Here is a 15,412-nt window from a genome sequence, read left to right as displayed (position 1 = left end):
TTTGATCTTTTCATAGTTTATATACATGAGTTATAACTCACGGGATGAGTACTATTGATTTTTAGGATATATTAACGTATTGGGTATTTTAAATAATTAGTTTAATTAGTGATTTGATGGACCAAAGTTGTAGTTTATTTTCTTATATGGTCAATAAAAGAATTAATTTAAGTTGGAAGAATTTAACATATTTATTAAAAATAAGGTCAGATAAATTGAGAGATGGAGTACAGAAGTTACGCTTAGATTATCTCACACAGCATAGAAGAATAACAAAATCACGACGGTTAAAGATTGAATATTTTCACTCGCATCTTTGGAATCAATTCTCGCCAATTGCAAGTGAAGATTAGACAAATTTGTGTGAAATTTACTCTTTAATTGATTCTGTTAGGAGTGATTTACTGAGGAGGTGGTACAATATTTTATTTGGGGTGCACGGCTGTTGATAAGAATTGAATAAATGTTCTTTGCCTAAAAACTATAAGAGGTAACTTGCTGGTCAAAGGTCATAATTGATTTTAATGTATAAGAGTCAATTGTGAAAGTGTTCAGGGGTTAGTAATAGGTACTGTAGGTGTATATTAATGCTATTTAGTGGTTGAAATTGCAGGCTTTTGGAGATTTAAAATTATTATTGTTAAATTTTAGTACTAATGTTGGTAAGAGCAGGTGAGTATATGCTCATATTGTGTATCGGCTACTAAAATAGATGTAGAAATTAAGATTTGATTATATTTTCATGTCAAAATAAATGTAACGATATGGGTGTCGTTAGATTTGTATTCTTATGGAGATTATATTTTGAATAGATTGATCGTCCGGAGATTTTATAGAAGGGAAAGACCCTCGCAAGTTAGCTTGCATTTGGATTTTTCGATCGAGACAGGTTATGGTTTAATTGGAGTTTAGACTCAACTTAATTGTGTGTATACTCCTAAATTGGATACTTGTGGATTGGTATTCGTACATGTTTGAAATTGTTGAAGTTTGGATTGTTGATTCATGTATAAATGTTTATTGGAAATTGACCTGATGGAATTGTCTTATAACTTTAAGTGTACTTGTAAACTTAGCACATTGAGTTGTATGCTGTGAGGTTTTGTAAATTGATATTGATAATACTTGTTGATATTTATATTGGATCGGGTACCACGCCGGTACATTTATATTTATTTTGGATCGGGTACCACGCCGGTACGTTTACATTTATGTTGGATCGGGTACCACGCCGGTACGTTTATATTCATGTTGGATCGGGTACCACGACGGTACGTTTATATTTATGTTGGATTGGGTACCACGCCGGTACGGTACATGATTATAGACTGTTCCCTGCAGGTCATGACTATTTGAGAAAAAATAAGTCCCACAGCATGTGTGTACATACTGGTGTTGATTCTGTGGGTGTTTACCGTATGATTGATACTCTTGATAGTTAGGTGCTCTGTTGACCTGTTATTGTTGTGTTGTTGGTCTCATGAGAATTTGTTATTTGATGATATCAGTCAACTTATTTTCCTAAATTATGTTGTGTACATCCTATTAAGTTGGGTTGGCCTATGATGCCTACCAATACATAGTGATTTGTACTGATACTACCTTGTACTCTTCTTTTGTTGAGTGCAGAAAGTGTTCCAGAGGCTCAGACACGACCTCACCTCTAGAGTTGATAGCAGATCTTGATCCGAAGAGTGAGCACTCCGTCTTCAGCCTGCCATGGGTCATCTTAATTGTTATTGTTCATCTTTTGGGCAATGAAACACTCCTAATTTACTTTATTTAGGAATCTCTTTAGACATGATTTTATTAGTAGTTCTTGTATGATGACTTTCAGATCTTGGGTATTTTAAATAAGTATTTTATTTGACTTTTGTATTAATAATGATTAATCTTGAACTATTATTTTTATGTTGATTTTATGATATCATCATCTTAATATTGACTAAGTGATTGGGTAAAGGTTCGATTTAGATGATTCTCCCACAGGAAGAGTAGAGTGGGTGCGACTCATGACCCTTTGGTTCGTGACAAAGGTAATGTAAATGATTTTCTCAATTCTAAGACCATGTGTGAGGCAGGAGAAGATGAAATGTGTGTTCAATTTTAATAAAGTGAAACCTTTTTAAAAATCAAAATAAGGTTGATTGAAAAGTGTGTCCTTGCTACTCATGCACATATTTTTGCCTTTAGAAAGTTGCACGGTTCTTTAATAGTTGTTCTTTAATTTGATATAATCGTATCCTGCCTTGATTTTATTAATTTTAGTAATCCAATTTGCATCTCTTGAAATCCCCAATTTTTCACTGAAAAGCTATTATTTTTCTTTCGTCTTTGTTACTTTTATTGCACTGGCTAAACAATGCTTCATTTTAAAGATGAAATGCCACCTACATTACGGTAAGCCACTTCTTGCCAGATTGAACTTAATCTATTCAGGTAATTTATTATGTCTCAAATTTATTTATTAAGTTAATTTATTATGTCCCTATTTCGAGGTAGTTGAGGCAAATTATATAATTTTTTTATTTTATTACATCCAACGTCTGAGATCTTGAATTTTTTAAAGATCCTAAGTTCAAACGCACATATATTTTTAATATATTGAAGAAAATAACCATTTATAGACGAGTCCGTATTAAATGAAGCTGTGTAACTGTTTCCGTTGTTGTTCTGTAAGTGTCACTACTTGATTTTACTTTCATTCTTTATGTATATAACTCTGTAAAGCATTCTTATAATTTTTCGTAAATTCATTTAATATGAGATCAGTTGTCATTTGCTTTGAAGCAAGTCAAGAAGTATTTTTGTACGGTGTATGTCAGTTAGAAAGAGAGAAAATTTGCCAAGTAAATTAATATTTATGAACTGAAGAGGTTCAAAACAAGCATGATAACAATTGACATATTTACCAATTATAGTTTTCTCCTTCTCTTAAGCTTTTTATTTACATTATGATTAATTTACTCAATGTAAATGACCTCTGGACATCCGCCAAGCCTCTTTTTCCACTTGAAACAACTACACCTGACAAATGGTACGAACCTTATTTTGGCTTGGGTCTTTGGCATTTATCATATTAATTTGGATGCAATTTGCATAAAGTTATATCATCCATATATTTATTCAAACTTAGAATTATGAGTTAATTAAGAATTATTTGCACTTTTCATAATTTATATTTTACAAATTTTGAAATCTTAAATAAATCAACGTAAGAATTAACATATAAATTCTCATGTATGTTCAGTTTATTATTTTTTTGCTCCTTCTCTTTTATTATAATAAACATAGGTAATTATTATCTACTTGTTCATCTCTTTTTATTATTATTATTTTCAATCTAAGTTACTAAATTTAAATGCAGGGAAAAAAAAAAGTAGCTACAACTAAAACTTTACATCATTATATATAAAAAAATAGTATCATACCTGAAAAAAAAAAAAAAAAAAAAGAAAGGACTACCAATTTACGAAAAGTAAGAGAAAGAGAAAGAATTGAAATAAAAAGAAAACAAGGAAAGAAAAAGGAGAAAAAGAATTGAAATAAAAAGTAAACAAGGAAAGAAAAAGGAGAAAAGATCAAATAGAATGGGAGATAATTGTCATTTCCTTTTCTCGTCACATAAGTTTTAGATTGCTTTTCTAAAAAATAAAAATTTTAGAATTGAAGATGAGAGATGCTTCAATCCCTTTTAGTTTTGGATTGTTAAGATTAAAAGAAGTGGTAAAAAAGTGAGATTCTTATGCAAAAAGCTAATGAATCTTTGAATGTAAATATATTTTCATATCCCCAATAAAAGAGAATGAAACCGTATTCTTAAAAAATAAAATAAGAATACAATAAAAGAAAAATAATTAGGAAAAGGAAATATGAAAAAAAATGATGTAAATATTTATTCTTTTTTTATATAATTATTTTGTTAATTTTTCTTTTTCACATTGTTCATGTATACAAATCAGGTTAACTTTTTCATATTTAATATAAATGCTCTTCATGAAAGTTAATTCTCATAGAAATTTAGTACCACCTAAGCGGTCAAGTACGCTAATATAAGAGAATTTGATAAATACTAATTAAGAAATGGTTAATGTAGGGTGGATGGGTGTCATAAATGACTACTAGTCTTTAATTTTTCACCTCAAATTTGTGGTTTCAATTTTTGCCTCTTACGCTTTGTTTGAATAGTGGTTTGCCATGGTATCATGATAATGTATGGTATTATATGGTATGCTATAGTACGGTACAGTATAGTACAATATAATGTTTGGATAAACTGGATCATTCACTATTGTTTGATGACAATTTTATTGTTTGATTTGACAATATGGTACTGTATTGTAACTGATAAGTTTACTAAATTGCCCTTAATCATTATAAATATTAAATTTATCAATAATTATTAATAAAATAGTTTTCTTCCTACTATTTCATCATAATTATGCCATGTAGATATATATTAAGTTGTTAAATTCATGTAAATTCTAACAAAGTTCATAAAATAGTAGATCAAATAAATATAATAGTATTTATTTTTCATAGTAAAAAATTAGATTTTTTTTTTGATGTTTTGAGACGACAAATCGATGACAAGTACAAAGTTTGAATGCATATTTTGTCTATGCTACGGATGTGTTTGGTAATGAAATCCAGAAAAAAATATTTTTCAAGAAAATAAACTGTTTCTTACTTATTTTTTTGTGTTTGTAACACAGAGAAAAAAATTTCTAAAAGCATTTGTATATATTTAACACAAAATAATAAAATCAAATATGATAAAGGGTGATGGAATTAAAAAAAAAAAAATTTATAAAGAAATATTTGGGGGTGGAGGTAGTGGAGTAGGGGGTGGAATAGGGGTAGGGGGTGGGGGTAAAAAAAGTTATAATTTTTTTTAAAAAAAAATAATTAAAAAATTATTTCTTTTTTGTGTGTTCGGTGTGGGGGGAGGGGGAGGGGGGAGATGGTAGAGGGTGGGGGTGGTGTAAGAAAATTTTCTTGAAAGTTTTAAAAAATAAATTTTAAAAATAAAAAAGTAATTGGTGGGGGAGGGGGGCTAGTAGACAGGGTGGGTGGGATGAGGGTTGGGTAAGAACAAGTTTTTAAAATATTTTTAAAAAAAATAAAAAATTGAGTAGGTTAGGGGATCACAGTAGGGGGTGAAGTTAAATAATATAAAGTGAAGGAAAAAAATAAGATTATATAATATTAAGTAAGGGCACAATTGAAAAAAAATAAGTACATCATGGGATACCACCAAATCGATGGTTACATAAAATGGGGGGTTTTATGGTTCCCAAACCATGAGACTAAACCATACCATACCATACATTTTAAAACAAAATACATATACAGGCCCCTGAACTATTTGACTTTTTCCATATATGGACCTCAATTAAGCCAGGTACCTATTGAACTTTTTACTCCTTCATAAATCATGTCAATTAAGCATAATTGCTAATGTGACATGGACATGGCATGACATGTGTAATTCACTCTCCATTAGGAGCTTGAGAGACCATAATTAATTAAAAAAAAAATTAAACATAAAAAATTCAACCAATAAAAAAAATACATTAAAGAAATAAAAAGAAAAAATAGTGATCATCTTCTTCTCGAAAACTCACCATTTTCATGGATTGACAGCAACAATTCACGCACAGACCTAAAAATTCAAAGTTTGAGCCTTTTTATTCGAATTACAAAATGAAAAAAAAAAAAAAAAAGCAATAGCAAAAGCAAAAAACCTGAGAAACTCATCGGAGATGGCTTTCTGAAGAACATCGTTGAAGCGCATAACGTGAGAGAAATCAATAAACATAGTGTTGGACTCATTAGGTCTCATTGCTTCGATCTCCGTCTCATAAAACGGCTCACGCAAGTTCGCATCCACTCGAAAACTGATAGTATAAATATTAGATCCAGAAAGAAAATGAAGAAATTTTTGAGTAAAATATGTCATCTTGTATAGTCTATATTACATGCAAGTGCTCCTAATTATTTGTTTCCGCTGCCTATATTCTAACAAATAGTCAAAACAATTTTAAAGAGAAGAAATTGAAACAAACCTTTTGAGGAATTTCAAGAAGATGTCCTCGAGTTGGGATAAATTCATCTTAAAAATTAACCTTGAGATAATTTTACACTCTTAGTCCTCATAAGCCCTTAAAGTAATAAAAACGTTGAATAAAACTGTCCTAAAATATTTTTAAAAAAATTATAAGGCTAACAAATTCGCTATACAAAAAAGTTCCTTAGCCATAGGTTATGCCCTATAGGGCAGAGGTTCAGTTGTTTTGGAACATTATACGTTAAGAAGTACATACCACTTAGCTTATACATTATAGGGCATAACGTGTCTTGCGATATCGTTTGGTACACCAGATGAGATAAGTAGAGATATCCCGTGTAACTATTCTATTTCGCCCTTCATATGGGATATTAATCCCACCATTTGTACTCAAGTGGCGTGATAAAATAGTCCACAAATTAGTTAATACCTTAAACCAATAAAATTAATCTTAAGCTTTATCCCGGAATTATTTTCAATATCCAGTTGTGCTAAACTCAGCAGTATAACTAGTATTAAATAGAGTTATAACCGCATTATAACTTATCACAGAGACCAAACAATGGTTAAATGTAAAAGAAAGATACAAAGGTTAATTACACCGTCGACAAGTGCAAACTGGAATAGCACTATCTTGACACTCAAGATTCATTTTTTTAACTTTAAAGCAGATAAAATTATGCTGTTGAAAAACCATAATCTTGAAACTTGCAGTAAATAACATGTGAAATTTAGTTATTGACAAGTTTATTGACTGCCTTCCAATTTTCTGACTTCCAAGAAGTTGGAACTCTTCTTTTTGGCTGCCTACCGGCACGTTCTAGTCTCCGAAATATCTTCTGATGTGAAGGTAACAATATATGGATGGTGAAATTGATAAGACTACCTACCAGCACGTTGTTGTCTCCGCAATAACTTCTGATTTGAATGGGACAATAAATGGACGGTGAAATTGATAAGGCTACCTACCAACACGTAGTATCCGCAATATCTTCTGATTTGAAGGGTGTAATGTAACTAACTCAGTTGGAATTGTGAATTCGAATTTATAATGGAACGGTGTTTATTGATAATAATCTACGATTACAATCAATGAATAAGAAAATACTAAGCTATACTTCACTATGAATCTGCAACTTCCACCATGGATACATGTAGTAAATCTTAGAATGAAGTAATGACGGAGAAGATAGAGTAGAAGAGAAAGAAGAAGGTTCTAGAAGATTAGACAAGGAGAATTCCGTTCAAATTTATAACTGCCTATCCCAATTTCTGTTAAGGCTATTTATAGAATTGATTGAGTTGGTGCTGAGCTGGCTTTTTTAATAATTGGGCTAATCTCCACCGTTGTTTTATTATTATTATCTCCACCGTTCCTTGTAAAATATCTGCTGACCCCAATTCTGTTTTTCACGATTATTCAATTGGCGCATGCAGACATAGCAACTTTGGGTCATTATAATTCTTCCTGCTTGAAATTGACCTTGTCCTCAAGGACAAGGATGATGCATTCGACCGTGATAACGGTTGGTTCTTACTAGTCGGTAACAGGGAGAACTGAACACCCACAAAATTGCCAATGCCAATTACAGTAATTCAAACGAATGAGCTCTTCAATTGGATTATTTTCAAGTTGATGATCTGAGTAGGTTGGGAAAATTTGCTCTTCTTTGGCTGAAATTGTAGCACTTCTGGAAATCAATACAATAATCGTCCTACCAACAGTCTCAACATCAAGCTCTAATAGGGTGAAATCAACCACTAGCAATTCTTGAACATTTTCTTCTCCATTACCAATCAGAATTGTGTCTAGAACTGCTGCACCACAAGTCGTATCAATATCCAGATTTATACTCGCGTAGAGCTTCTACTCATCGATGTAATCCTTCAAGAGATGTTGAATTATTGGGAGTCTAGATGATCTGCTAATGAAAACCATTTCCTACATGTGAACATTATCTACCTTGTCCTCATTCAAGAACTTCCCCATAGGTTCCATACTCTTAAACAACATGCTCATGCATAACTCCTCAAATCGAGCTCGAGTAATAATGGCATAAGATTATATTCCCTTAAATAAGGAATCCACTTCAGTAGTGGTTTGAGCAGTAGAATATTCTCTTAGACCTATCGTAAGCAATTCTTGATCTTCCCAAAGCTCTAGCATTCCTAATTAAATCCCTTTTGCGCTCCCTCCAAAACTCAACATCAATTTTTAGGACAACACTAGTATTCATGCCTACAACTTTTGTTTTCTTTCCTCCAGTATCAGCTTTACCTCCATAATAATGCTTCTCAATAGTCATTATAAGCTGTGGAAAGGTGTTAGTAACCTGCTTGAGTAGCACTAAAATGCATTTTCTGACTCCCTCGCAGATTGCAGCAATATTTGATCCAGTCAATTTCTTTAACTGACATGATATCTCAAATTCCCTCATCGTGACACAACTTAGTGACTGGTTTTGAGCACTAGCATATAACAACATAAATCCGAACTTAATAAGGTCCTTATAGCTCAAACTAGATGCATAAAAAATAGTAGCTTCGACATGATATTTTAGGAGGGTTCCACCAGGATCAAACAACAACAACAACAACAAACCCAGTGTATTCCCACTTAGTGGGGTCTGGGGGGGTAAGATGTACGCAGTCCATACCTCTACCTTTGATGAAGTAGAAAGGCTGTTTCCGAAAGACCCCCGGCTCAAGGCACAAGATATCACACAAACACATAGTGAAGCACAGAAGCAGATGACATAACATAAATACGGCACCCATAAGGGATATAAAACATAGGAAAGCAGAGGAAAGCACACAGATTCGTAATAATCATGGAACACTGAATACGGAATCATAACAGGAATCAAAAAATAAAAACCCCCTCCAAGTAATTTCCTACACTAGCGACCCAATCTGGCCCTACTCTTCTGCCGTAATTCGCGTCTTCCAGACCTTCCTATCACAATTTAAAAAATTTTAAAAATTTGAATCTTTACTTTGAATTTAAAAAATTCTCAACTTTCTTGAATTACCCAAATCACAAAATATCCACAAAAATTGACTTTTTACATTGAATTTCAAGAATTTCAAACTTTCTTGAATTACCCAAATCATAGAGAGTCTAAAGAAAGCCTAAAAATTGAGTCTTTACATTGAATTTCAAGTTTCTAGAATCACCCAAATCACAAAAATCTCCAAAAATCTCTTCTTTCCATACTTCTTAAATTTTTCACCCCCTACTTTTTAATTTTTTTTCGTAGAGCATAAGAAGATGAAGATGATAAAGGAAAAGAAGAATGAGAAAAGGAGGAAGAAGAATAAGAAAAAGAAGAAGAAACAGAGAAAGAAAGAACTGGAAAGGGAAAGAGATAGAAGAACTGGAAAAGAAAGAAAAAGGGTAAAAGAGATAAGGGGGGTTTGTTTGTTTGTATATTTATTTATTTATTTTAATATTTAATATTTTTTATATATAAAGATGACGTGATACCTGACGTGGTAGATATGGCAAGTGACGTGGCAGCTGACGTGGGGAGAGTGTGTTACACTCACCAAAAAAGGATTTAAAATATTGTTTTTTAGTGCATTCAGGGGTCCAGATGACAAACATGTAAGTAGAAGTGTCCAACTTACAAAACCGACATAGTACAAGGGTCCAGAAGAGCATTTTGCCTTTTTAAAATAACAACTATGCTTCAATCCGAATCTATATGGCTGTTCAATAACGCTATAACTTACCATCAAACAACAATGGTAAGAAATTATGCATCACATGAACTCTCCTTGTCTTTGCGACATTATGTTGCATCAAACAATTTGGTCATATAACGCAGCCTTGTGATCCATGTTTACAATCAGCATTGCCTTACAATTTTGGGATAGGCACAGCAAAATATACACAGTAACCCTCGAGACCATGGAATTATGCAACAAAATTAGACTAGGAGCCCACATTACAGAAGTTCCACAACCTTCAATAATAATAGTTTCCTGCGCCAGAACTACACTAGCTAATAAGAATCTACTTGTTAAGCTTCCCACATCACCAATGTTTGTTGTATTCATTAGGGGCAATGCAATTGTCAAATTTTCAGGGACAAGCCGAATTTTCTTCCTAAACTCCCCACCCACACAGAACATTTTTCCATCCAGAATTTCTCTATCATGAAATCTATAGCCATGTAAAACAACTACATATTTTACTATGAACCTGTTAGAACCTCCAGAATAAAAACATAATGATATTGCAACAGTTAGTTGAAGAATTCCCCTTCCCATTTTTCTGAAAATTGTAATCTCCAGCATGCCACTACCTGGTATTTTAATTTTTATATTAGACATGATAACCTTCATTTCAACCATATTTTGATTTTGTAAAGGTGTAAGGAACTTGGACAATTCCTCCACATCTATATTTCGCTCTTTCTTTGTATTTTCTGACTGCTCTATTGTGGCTTCAATAGAAACAATTTTGGTGGTATTCTCCCATGCCTCAACTATGATACTATCAGTCCCATCACTGCACTTTTCCGTGAGACATACATCCTCACTAGGTTTATCCCTTGGTTCAGAAACTTCAACACCTTCAGTTTCAATCACTGTTTATTCATTTTCGTCCCAATCCCCTAATTTCATAGCAATAGACTTTACCCTTTCAAGGCAAGCCCAAAAAACTTGCCTAGTATCAACCTAATAACAAATGTATAAACCCAAAGCATGTGGGAGACCAAAAGTTGTATGAGGACCACAAACTTCTATAAAATTATCCTTCTCCAACTTTACTTCGAATAGTTTGTCACTAAGCTTTATGTGAAGCTTATGTTCCATGTTTTTAAATATAAGTACCTCAATTGAAATCAACCAAGGTGCAGACTCAAGGTTGGTCAGGACACTAGATGTACTGGACAGATCATTGCAACCCATCAATTTCAGTATTATATCCTCAACAACAAGAACATGAAGACGTGAATTCAGATGTGAGTTCACGATCACAGACTCTGTGGTGGTCGTATTGGGGATGGAGTAGAGTTCAATTAGAACTTCAGATTTGAACCATTGAGGACATTAGTCGAATATCTGGTTCGCATTATATTTTGAATCAATTTTACTGCTATTTCAAGTCCTCCGTAGTTCAGCCATTTCATGGTCATCTGAAACCACCTCAACTTGGTTGTCCTCTTCATCCATTTCCCTCAAACAAACTTCAAGACAAAAGAAGCATTTGAGGCTACACACCTATAGACACAAGAGTTACATTGGCAGTCAACGTTGCATATGCAATACTCACACCACCTCTGTAACTGTTTAACATTCACAACTATACCCAACATTCCATCCATTGGAGTCATTCTATTTGCATTGTTTTGTTCAACCAATTCAACGAAGGGCAATAATTCTACAAACACCTTCTTCGAATTACTACCCATAGTCAAGACAGGTTCGTTTCTCTGATACCACTTGTAATGTAACTAACTCAATTGGAATTGTGAATTCGAATTTATAATGGAACGGCGTTTATTGATAACAACCAACGATTACAATCAATGATTAAGAAAACACTAAGCTATCCTTCACTATGAATCTGGAACTTCTACCATGGATACATGTAGTAATGCTTAGAATGAAGTAATGAAGAAGAAGATAGAGTAGAAGAGAAAGAAGAAGGTTCTAAAAGATTAGACAAGGAGAATTCCATTCAAATTCATAACTGCCTATCCCAATTTCTGTTAAGGCTATTTATAGAATTGGTTGAGTTGGTGCTGAGCTGGCTGCCTTAATAATTGGGCTAATCTCCACCGTTGTTTTATTATCATCTCCATCGTTCCTTGTAAAATATCTGCTGACCCCATTTCTCTTTTTCACGATTATTCAATTGGCGCATCCAGACATAACAACTTTGGGTCATTACAAAGGGGACTATAAATAAATGGTAAAATTGATAAGGCTATCTACCGATACGTTGTAGTCTTCACAATATCTTCTGATTTGAAGGAGAGAATAAATGGACGGTGAAATTGATAAGGCTACCTACCAGCGCGTTGTAGTATCCACAATATCTTCTAATTTGAACATGACAATAAATAGACGGTAAAATTGATAAGGCTGTCTACCTATACGTGGTAGTTTTCACAATATCTCAAGAGCCTCAAAGTTGATAACATTTCTAGAATTCATTAGGCAAAGGAGCTACTGCCATTAATTTGTGCTGCAGTTTTGTTCATTTGAATAAATACTAATTAAAGAAAGGGTAACTTACCTAAATCCCTGAATTATTACATAAAATTTTAATTATATTGTTAATTATATTTTATCTCAGTTTTTTTGAAATGTGATACATATGTTATGTGGTGATACATATAAAAAAGTGATATATTTGAAACTAACAAGATATTTATTTAAGAAAATAATAAATTTTTTTTTATTCATTGTATTCTTTTATTTAAGAAAATATATCTATTTTTTCTCTTTTTTTAGATTTAATTTAGGTGTTTTAATTATATTTCTCTTTTTTCATCTTTAATTATGAAATATGTGTTTTTTTTTCTTTTTTCTCATTTTTTTCGTCTTTAACTTTAGTCTGCTTTTTTTGGATTTAATTTTAATTATGTTTCAATTATACTTTTAGTCCTTTTTTTTTTAAAATATTATTACTTTTGTTTCCTACAATGACTACATCATTACCTTTCATTAATAACATATCAATCACCCATAATACCATATATATCACCCATTAGTATCATATGAATCATCCAATAATTGAAATAAATAATTGTATCTACCATATGAATCATCATAGTATCATATATATGAATCACCCAATAGTTGAAATAAATAATTATATCTACCATATGAATCACCAAAATACCATATATATGAATCACCCAATTATTGAAATAAATAATTGTATTTACCATATGAATAACCATAATACCATATATATCACCCATTAATATCATATGAATCACCAATAATTGAAATAAATAATTGTATCTACCATGTGAATCACCATAATACATATATATCACCCATTAATATCCTATGTATCACCTGTTAAAATCATATAAAATGTATCTATCTTATGAATCATAATAATACCCATATAATGATATCATATTTATCATTCATATGAATCACCATTAAAAAAATAAACAAGTTTGAATAACTAAATAAATTTATATATGTATCAATAGATTTTTTTTTTAAATGGGGGAGATTTTAGGAGAGAAAAAAAAGTTGCATGCATTAATGGAGGAGAAAAATATCAGGAAGAAAGATGATTTAAGCATTAATGGAAGAGAAAAAATCTGGAAGGAAGATGATTTAATTGTTGATAATTAGGGAGATATTTTAGGGAAGGAAATCTTGAATGAGTTAATGGTGGAGTAAAAATAGGATGTGGGGTTTTCTTGATATGTATCAAGAGTAAAGTTGAAAATGAGATTTTATGTAGATTTTTAAAAAGTAAGGGATATTAGATAATATAGTCTCTTAAGTATGGGGCCTCAGAGCCTATGGGCGATGTAGGGTGGTTGGGTGTCATTCATGACTAATAGTCTAGAGGATTTAGTAATGTCCACTTTGAAAACTTAATTTGAGAAATATCGACCTAATTTTTTTTTTCATTTATGTTCTAGGGTTAGGGTTTGGAAAAAGCAAAAAGTAGGGTAGGGTTATGCGGTCATGAGTCTCTTTAACATTTTAAAAGTTTGAGATATAATATAACATTATAAAAATACAATATGGTCCCTTTTATATTTATTAAATTTTCAACTCCTTTTTAAATTCATTTAATAAAGTATAAACAACATTCACTTTCTTACCTAGGGTAGCGAAAGTGTTTAATTAAGGAGATTGATTTCCACTATAGCAGCAGAGCTTGACATAGATGAATCAAAGAAAACAATTGATGTTCGATATGTTGCTAAAAAAATAGTTCATCAATGGCAATTAGAAACGATAATGGTATAAGGGTTTACATTGAGTTGAAGAAAATATTAAAAGTTTTGTAATGTTTTTGTTATGCCTAACAACAACAAATTAACCGATCGAAGGAAAAAAAACTGTGCTAAAACTAGTGCTGCGGTTTACGTGGAAGGAAGAGAATCAAATGCGCTAGCACTTACTGTTGTTGAGTCGAACAATGAGTACTCTTTGTAAGTATCAGAATTTCCAACTACAAAATTTATTACCGTTGTCAAAATAAAGAAGTGAAGGTCAAGCATCTATACAAGAATAAAAGAACTCTTGTATCTGTAATGGTGAAGTATGCGTTAGATCAAATTTTAATTTCAGAGCTAAAAGATCTGATAAAAAAGGATATTTTTATCTATGTTTCTGAATAGATTTTATTTTGGTGTTTTTTATTTTCTTAATATGATATATTACTACCTTTGTATCTGTAGTTTACCTGTATATTGATTTTATGAGATCAGAATTGCATGGGGCTGTATGTTTGTCAAATACATCACTAATTATGTTGTGTAGAATTGTGATTGAATTTGAATAGGTACATACATGCTAAATTTTTTTTGTCTATTACCTGATACATTAATGAATTTGCTGATACATATTATTTTTCAGTAATGAATGAAAAATAATACGACCATCTGCAACACATCCTGAATATTTTCGAAATTTCCCATCTTAAAACGCTCAATCATTTTTTTATTTTGAAAATTTTATTTTTCGCCTTTGAAAAATACTTTATCAATAACAAAGGTGGCTCTGAAGAGGGATACTGAAAGTCTTCAGTGTTGACGGAACAATTTAGACCACTAATGAGAGCAAATTCAAATAAACTAAATTTCAGCACTGTTTCCTTTACATAAACATGTAGTTCGTTTGGATTATCTTGTTCATGCTCAAGCATCAACAAGCATTTGGTTATTTGTCCTTGAAAATTAGGTTTGGGCTTATCAAGAAATACACCAAAGCATGTCTTATTGAAGAATTTGAGTACTTTTTTACCCAGAAAAGTCTTAATATTGATTTCACGAACTATCAAACCTCAGAGGATGATGTGGAACAAATTTGATAACATATTTCATCTCGTGCATTCAAAAATATTGAACATAATATAATAAAATAAAATAATAAGGATATATTTATTTTTATAATACATTTCATAACATAAATAACATGATCATATTGGATGTATAAGGTGTAAAAGAACTCATAGCACATAAAGAGTTTACTACTTATAAAAAATCATGCAATAGCTCTGTGACATTATATCTATGTATCGAACTCATTAATTTGAATGTATCAGATGTAAAAGTACTCAAAACACACACAACTTTTATCATGTATCAAAAATAATGAAATATCTTATTGAGTTAGATCTAT

General features: G+C 31.6%; 1 long non-coding RNA gene across 1 annotated transcript; it reads right to left on the bottom strand.

The window, feature by feature from the left end:
• Nucleotides 1-5,290: 5,290 nt before the first annotated feature.
• LOC107842200 lies at nt 5,291-8,769 on the bottom strand. Its single transcript, XR_007044697.1, has 3 exons — nt 6,069-8,769; nt 5,748-5,900; nt 5,291-5,665 (listed from the first exon to the last, which is right to left on the bottom strand). It is a non-coding gene; the product is annotated as an uncharacterized LOC107842200 (long non-coding RNA).
• Between the last annotated feature and the right edge of the window lie 6,643 nt (nt 8,770-15,412).

Source organism: Capsicum annuum, chromosome 9, assembly GCF_002878395.1.
Source record: "Capsicum annuum cultivar UCD-10X-F1 chromosome 9, UCD10Xv1.1, whole genome shotgun sequence".
NCBI lineage: Eukaryota > Viridiplantae > Streptophyta > Magnoliopsida > Solanales > Solanaceae > Capsicum > Capsicum annuum.
This window is presented reverse-complemented; position numbering and strand designations above follow the sequence as displayed.